We start from the raw sequence: 8,246 nt of genomic DNA on the forward strand, positions 1-8,246 counted from the left end.
GGACTTTTGCTATTAGTATTAGTATTGGTATTGTTTTATATTTTTATGTGACTTCAGAGCATTATGTTTCATATGTTAGATGTGTTTAACCAGGCCTGGAACAACCATTTAGTAATAGATCAGATTTATTACAAGTAATATTGCATTTGGACATCTCAGAATTATTCAGGATTTTCTGTGTTCTTCTAATTCTACTTTATCTTTGGAAATATTAAATTTAAATATTATTGTAGATGAGATATGGCATAGTTTTATTGCCGCATAATGGATATCACATTACATACTAATATTTTCATAGGCAGCTTTGTGTAACTCACTATTATTGTGCTTGGTGAAGAGACAAATCGGAGTTCTTGTTTGACTATCCAATCACATCCGGACTATTCCAAAAGAAAAGCGACCACCGCAGTTTTCATTACAATATTCCCTCATTCGATTTAATTTACTGCTCATTTTAAATGGAACGATCTTTCAGTTAGACAAATATTTTTTTTATTCATTTTCATGAAACAATATGGAAATAAACTGACAGTACGATACATTGAGATTTCAGTCTCTGGAAGCAAAAGTAATTGTAGTTGCAGGGGTTGCTCATCCAGTCCTCTATATATGGTAGGTTAAGTTATGCTGGGTCCCTTATATAAATCTTTAGCCCTGTGAAGATCAGCAGGTGCCCCTACTCCTGTTTTCTGTATCATTTCAATGGAAGTGGGGAATAATATTGAAAATGGCTTCTCCAGCTGTACCGTGGAAAGAGCACAGGGCACCTCAGCGCAGGAATGCCCCTGATAATAGTTTCACTGCTGATCCAAGGTGAACACGCTGACCTTTGCCATGAGCTGTATACGTGCCACGGGCTTGTTGGGTCAATGATCATTCTGCAGTCTGTTATGTTCTCGAAACCAAATTTTGAATAAATATTTCAGTACACAGAAAAGTTCTGTCGGCAATTTATTCAGACATCCGCGGAATTTCAAATGAGCACAAAGCAACTCAAAATCTATTGCACATATGGTTTTATGACCTGTCCATCTATGTATCTATAAATGCTTATCCACTACAGGTCTGTGGTGAGTCTGCAGCCCGTCCTGGGAAACTCAGGGCACGAGGCTGGGCATATTTTGTACCGGATGCTATCCATCATAGTGCAGACACTTACGGCAATTTAAAGGTACCTAAACTGCATGTCTTCAGACTGTGGGGGTAAACCAGAGTTCCTGAATAAAATGCATATTGAAGCTGACAGAAGATGCAAACTCTATACAGAGAGACAGGATTGTCAGACAAAGCCGCAACTCACAAGGGCTATGCATTGAGATACCAGGCCAAGCATATTTACTATAACAATGGCAAAAAATATAATTGCTGGAAAGTCTTTGGTGCTTTTACAAGGAATAACTGAAACATCAATGCTGAATTAGTATACATTCATCATTCTACAGCAGTTACAGACTGAGTACCAGGGCCAGAAGTCTCTCCATGAATACAAAGAGATTTATATAAACATCTGATGTTCATTTACTTACGGATATCCCTTTAGTAACATTTTGTGGGATTTTTTTTTATTAATGCTTGCCATTTAAAAGTACATCTGTCAGTAACAATAAATATCCATTTGTTTCAGTCACATGATCCATCCGTCTTCCATAACTGGGCATACTGGGCAAGGTTACAGTGACTATCACGTTATAAACGTAATTACTTTCACACTTGTATGCACTCGTGCTGAAACAAAACACGATGGTAAATAAAAGACAGGAGAGCTATATGCATGCTAATCTTCAAAGAGATTTATTACTTTTAGATATTTAGTACCTGGGAAGTAGAAGGACAGGTAGAAATGGAATGGATTTATGAGAGATGAAATGTATGAGTAGTCAAACCAGCATCTTACAAAAGACGAAAAGGTGAAATTTCACTCTTTGCTGTGATCCCTGGGAATACAGCATGAAGAATAGAAGAGAATAGCCCCTCAGTCAAGGTAGCTAGCAGACCTTTAGAGATAAATTTAGCTCTCTAGCTTCTGGGGGACTCGTGGATCCTGGAGGGAACACCCCCATGGATTTGAAAAAGCAAAATCTGGCCCAAGGTTTTCGTCACAGATTCGTGCTCATTAAGACACTCGGCTCACTCTGGCTGGATTTCCTGGTGCCACGAGACAGGAATAAATAAGAAAGAAAAAAAAAATCAAATAATGTCATATAAAAAAAACCCTGTCATGCAAGAGAGCTGTAATAAATGGCATTTAATTGCATGCCTTATGTAACTTTGTGCCGGAGTTTCACTAGCTGTGTTTGAGTGAAAAGTATCACTTCATGTCCAATTGTTTTTTTATGAAAGTTGTTTCCTCATGAACTGGCATCATTTTTCTTCTTCTTATTATTATTATTAATAAAAGAATCATCATCATCATCACTATTGTTATAGCAGCAGAGTGGCTCCATCGGCAGCTGAAAAGCTCCATGTACTGCTGTTGGGGTCTGGAGTCGCCCCCGCTCTGTGTGTGTCTGGAGTTTGCTTGTTTGCCCCATCCTGCGTGGGCTTCCTCCAGGCACTCTGGTCTTCTCCTGCAGTTTGGAAACAAGCCGGCCAATGAATTGGGGAAATTGCCCGTTGCATGTGTGTGTGGGCACCCTGCTGGGGGTCTTCCCCTGCCTTGTGCCCTCTGTTGCCTGGGATACGTCTGTGACCCTGTACTGCATGAGAAACTGGAATATGGATGGATTATTATCGCACCCAGGAAACATGAAAACTTTAATATTGATAAAATGCAGAACCCAGGATAATTATTCTTGATTAATTTTAACCCATTATTAAAATATTCCAGATTTTATACTGCCTGTATGCACTATTTAGCTGTTAAAGGTCACAACTTTCACTATGGGTAATTAATTAAACTAGTGGAATGACTGTGATTAAGTACTTACTCACCTAATGGAGTATTTTTTCCCTAAAGCTATTAGGACCAGTATTCCTTTTGTAAGCAATTCACGATAATCTGACATTTTATCTATCTTAAAAACAAAAATATTCACCTGTCTCAAGCTCTACTGCAACTGGCTAATTGTTCAGTGACCCAACCCCCCCCACCAGCACCAGTCTTGCTAATACCAAAATCAGTTTAGTGAGTATCGTACTGCTCAATATAAACTTATACAGATTTGACCACCCAGTATTTCCATTTCACTCCATATTTGTTCATTATATAACTGTTTCATCATACTTACAGTTGTCTGTAATATATTCAGTCAATATATTTTTCAGTCAACCCAAATATTTTGTCCTAATAGGTAAAATCTCAACCTTTGGTCTATGTGATTCAACAGGATGCCATCTTGCCCACAAGAGTGTCCAGGGTATGGCATAGCCAAGCTTTGGTGCCAGGAGGACATGCTCAGTGAAGGGAAGGAAACACACACACACACACATACACACGTGCACATGTAGGGTAAACATATCCTTATGGGGACCGCTCATTCATTTCAATGGGAAAAATGCTAATGCTAACTATGACAACCTTAACCCCTACCCTGCCCTAACCATAACCATAAGTAACCAAACAAAATACAAGAGTTTTTGCATTTTTAGTTTTTTCATAGCAGTCACCGATTTTTATAAAATAGAGTTTTCCCTTATGGGGACCAGGAAACCGGTCCCCATAAGGGAAAAAAAAAGGATATTTATCACGTTATGGGGACATTGTCGGATAGGAAAACCCACTCGCACACACACACACACACACACACACACATGTTCCTCATTAAATTTAGGTGTGTAGTACTAAAGGGCTTCATTACTCTGTACGAGCTGAGAGAGAACAGATCGATATTACTGTTATCATTATATAAAAAGCATTACTTTGCCTTCTAATAAACCTGCACATTGGAGTCACTTTCATATTCATTAATCATTTTTGAATGTCTTATAATAGCTGCCTTCCTGCAGCGCACCTGTAAACAGCTGTGCCTGGCATTTATAAATAACATTTTTCTGACTGAGGAACTTTGGTATTCAGATCTGCATCACGTTTACTCCATACATCTTTTAACCTTCAGATCTGGGCACTCACAGAAAAAAAGCAGTACACATGCAAGTATTTTAGAGCTGGAACAAAATTTCAAAGAAGCTGCAAATTGCAGGTTTTTCATATGTTATCCAAAAAAAAAAAGATGGTAGGTTTCCTCAAAATGTACTGGCAGACAGCTGGACAACTGTGTTTTTATCATAACTGAAGCCACAGGCAGTATGAAAAATGGCAGCCATTAAGTGTACAGTGGGCTATGTGAAGATTATTCATTATGAAGCCTGAGATAAGCAGGAATAAATGGAGTAATGGGTAATGAGGCCAGTGTCTTACTTTTGTTTTAAATAACGGTAGGCAATTTCAGCACGGTTCAGCTGTCGGGGGGCTCGGATTTCATGAAAGGGTGACTTCTGTCTACAGAGTGATGACAGGTATGATGGAGTGATATTGCGATGAATAAGATTCATAGAACGGTCCTGCGGCAGGCCGGAAAAAAAGAAAAGACACATTTTTCTCCCTGAAGTAGTTTTGTCTGCAAATTTTGCATTCCAGCATTCCATTCCAAATGTGCATTGATTACAGAGTTACACTGTGTGAGTGAATCCTTAACCAATTTGGTAATGACAATGGAAGATGATTCTACATGCAAATAATACACATTATGTTGATAATATATTAAAATACAATATCAAATACAAGGGGAAATTCTTAGATGGTAGCGTCATTTAAAGAACTAGACACTATAATGCTGAGAAACAGTGCTGGACTTGCTAATGCTCTCCATTGTGGGAATTAAATCATCTGAGTGAATAATTCAGGGGTATTTAATTAACACTGGGACAGTTATCTTAGGCATAATCCAGCCCCATCATATCCGAGAGGGTATGCTGGGTAGGCTAAAACGTGGAACTGAGATACTCCAAAGCATGCCCACCTGGGTCAAATGATTTCGGACAGATGGCCAGCCCCACTGCGATCGGGGACTCTAATCCAGTCTGAAACAGGGCAAACCACAGACAGGAATTGTCTTGCTGTTTCTCGTCGTAACACTTTACAACAGGCTGTAAATCCACGTTCATGGCTATGGAATGACAAACATCCTTCTTGAGTTACACTGGCTACCACTCCAGATTTTTTTTTACATTTTTTTTCACATATTATGTTACCCATTACTAAAATGTGTCTGTCATTAATAGTCTTGCCATTATTAAATACACTTCCAAAATTAAACTGAAAATAACTGGAAAAAAAACAAACAAGTTTTTTTACAGAATAAATCGTGCATGACTTTATTCACTAAGGTTTTGCTCAATTTATTTTCACATATTTCCATTATGGGCATTCAAAAACAGGCATAAATTAAAGCTGAACTAACACACTGTTGCCACAAGCATTGAACAAAGGTATCAAGGTATATATTGTTTTATGGACCTTCATATTTCAACCGTTACTAACGTATTTATGTGTGATAGTATTTATCTTGGAATCAGTTACTTTCCCTGAGCTTCTACATTCTCAGACTGACTCCTTTTGCTCTGGTGGATGATTGCCACAGTCAACACTGAAATATTCATAACAGCGTGTTGGGTCTAAACATGGCCCGAGATTTCATTACTTTCCGTGGACTGAGCTGTTAAAACAAACTAAGACTGACAATATCTTTTAATCAGCCGGGGCATTACCTTCCCACTCCCAGTTTGCCCTTCACCCCCAGTACCTCCATGAAGCCTTTCTAGGGACAGTCGAGGGATCTCAAGAACCTTTGGCTTGTTCCTCTGTCAGGTTGTGTCCAGCTCCTCTGTAGCGGACCCTCTGTGGAATGAGAGGAATCCAAACAGGACGTGTTCTGAAGGAGGCTTTGAGGTCACACTGACTGGCTGAATAAACACATTTTACATTCTAAATAGACGTGGCCGCTGTTTGGTTAGCTCATTGCTGGGTTTTAATAAATAAAACACTTCTTCTGTTCAGGCAGCCTTTGCCTTGGGTGTTCTTGCCTCTTGGTGGCTTCTGGATAAATATTTTACTCTGAAATAAAAACAGGCCTTATAATTTCCTCCCTGCTCTACAAAAGGACTGTGTGTGTAGGTATCATATTTTGGAACACAGTTATAGAATCCGCCACCTGGAGATCTCTCACACTTCTGACTATGAAGATGTTGATCACATTCACATGTGGACCATTTAACCAACTTAGAGCCCACGTCAGCTGCTGATTGCTGGCCTACATTAACATAATAACATGACCGACTGAGGAATGGCCTGCATTTGACCTCTGTCATCTCCCCTTGCCTAAAAGTGGGGTGTAACAACTGAAGAGGACCCTACTTTGATTCCTTAACTGGCTCCTCCTCTGAGTCTTTCTCCCCGGACGTGCCAGTACATATGCGACTGACCCACATGTGCTCTTTGCAAAAAGTGATTGATGCCGGTACTATACTATTCTCAACTTTGTAGTGTTTTTTTAAGTCCATGTCTGTATAATAATTCATGTGCTTGTAGTTTTCATGCAATGTAGATTTTGTGACATCAAAGATGATCACATTTGGCTAACCTGAATTTAAACACTCAGATCAAAAGAATATATTACTGATAGCATATTATGGGCAGAAATAACACCACCAATACCAACATTAACAACACCAGCAACAACACCAAAAACAACACCAACACTATCAACAACAACCACACCAGCATTAACAACACCACCAACAACAATAATAATAATGGGGGATATAGTGGTTAGCATCATATTTCTGGGGTCGGGGATTAAATCAAATCCCACCATCACTCTCTGTGTGGAGTTTGCATGTCCCTGGGGTACTCTAGTTTCCTCTTGCAATCCAAGGACATGCAGTTAGGCTAACTGGCATCTCTAGATTGCCCATAGTGTGGGTGCTAGTGTATGACTTTCATCCCGTCTTCTCTCCCTGCCCATCCTCTGACCTTGACCAGGATAAGCGTTTAGAACAGTGTATTCCAATCCGGTCCTCAGGGACCCACAGGCAGTCGACGTTTTTTGTTCCCTCCCAGCTCAGAGGGAACAAAAATATGGACCGACTGTAGGTCCCTGAGGACCGGATTGGGAAACATTGGTTTAGAAGATGGATGGATGAACAATCATAATGAAAACAAAAACACTTCTTTCTTTTTTTTTACTTCTTATTCTTAGTTCGAACTTGTAGTTGGTGTATCTATAATAGTGGGATTTTTGACCTACCTTGTTAGTAATATATCAGACAATATGTCTTTCATACTACTGAGCAGTTATGACCTTTTTCTTAAATCATTACCCACAAATCAGAACCGATAGAAAATGCTAAATGCTAAATGTCAACATTTTATGTGCTTTGTACATAGCTAGATTTTTACTCTGGGTGAATATCAATGATATGTTCTAATGGCAAAATCTTAAAGTTAATGCATGATCCAATGTGTGGCTGCCTGGAGCAGAACCTTAAGGAGGCCTTTAGTAATATATTGGTTAGCTGAAGCTGGAGAGGTCTGATGAGGTGTGCGGAACATCTAGACTGGAATTGCAATAGTCTAGGTGAGAGACAGCTATGGCTTGAACTGACCAATGGGTCAACAGTATAGTGAGGCATGACTGGATCCTTAAAAAATAATAACCTGCAATACCTTTGTATAAATACTCTTAGATGAGGTTCTTGCTGTTGCTAATACCAAGGCTTTTAACAACACAGTCAAAATGTTACAAGTGCTGACAGATTCGTCATGGAGTGACGCACAGGCTAGAATGCACTATTTCTAGCCCCGAGAAACCGAGTTACGAGATGATGATTGACTGTGTAAGCAGAGATACATTGTGTTATAATGTAAGTAAGCGTCACCCCCTTCCCCATCTGGTAGAATCAGTTTATCATGCAAACATGTCCTCTCCATTCCCCCTGGACCTTCCCTCTGGTCCCACTCGTATTATTTATAGAAAACGTGTGTTTCACCAGTAAGGGGGAGGAAAGATAAAATTGTGCCATGTCAGCATAACAGTGCTATGGAATTTTTTTTAGAGGAGATGATGTAGCAGAGACATCTAATGTGCAGGGAAAAATGGAGTGAAGGAATTTAAGATCCTCACATACAACAAGGGCAACATTTAGTTTGAGGGCCTCCTCTGGTTTCTGCACAACTTATGCCACAGAACAACAGCTCAGTGTGGGTACTATACACAAAAAAGTGGTCTTCCCTGAACTATCCAAAGCAT

At 39.5% G+C, this 8,246-nt stretch overlaps 1 long non-coding RNA gene across 2 annotated transcripts; it reads right to left on the minus strand.

The window, feature by feature from the left end:
- Positions 1 to 984: 984 nt before the first annotated feature.
- On the minus strand, positions 985 to 6,032 carry LOC140593177 (uncharacterized). 2 transcript variants are annotated; one of them, XR_011993438.1, is made up of 3 exons: positions 5,742 to 6,032; positions 4,959 to 5,019; positions 985 to 2,567 (listed from the first exon to the last, which is right to left on the minus strand). It is a non-coding gene; the product is annotated as an uncharacterized lncRNA (long non-coding RNA). The 2 variants fall into 2 exon arrangements; XR_011993439.1 differs by having other exon boundaries at positions 5,707 to 6,032.
- Positions 6,033 to 8,246: the final 2,214 nt, after the last annotated feature.

This window comes from Paramormyrops kingsleyae, chromosome 10 (genome assembly GCF_048594095.1).
Source record: "Paramormyrops kingsleyae isolate MSU_618 chromosome 10, PKINGS_0.4, whole genome shotgun sequence".
Lineage (NCBI taxonomy): Eukaryota > Metazoa > Chordata > Actinopteri > Osteoglossiformes > Mormyridae > Paramormyrops > Paramormyrops kingsleyae.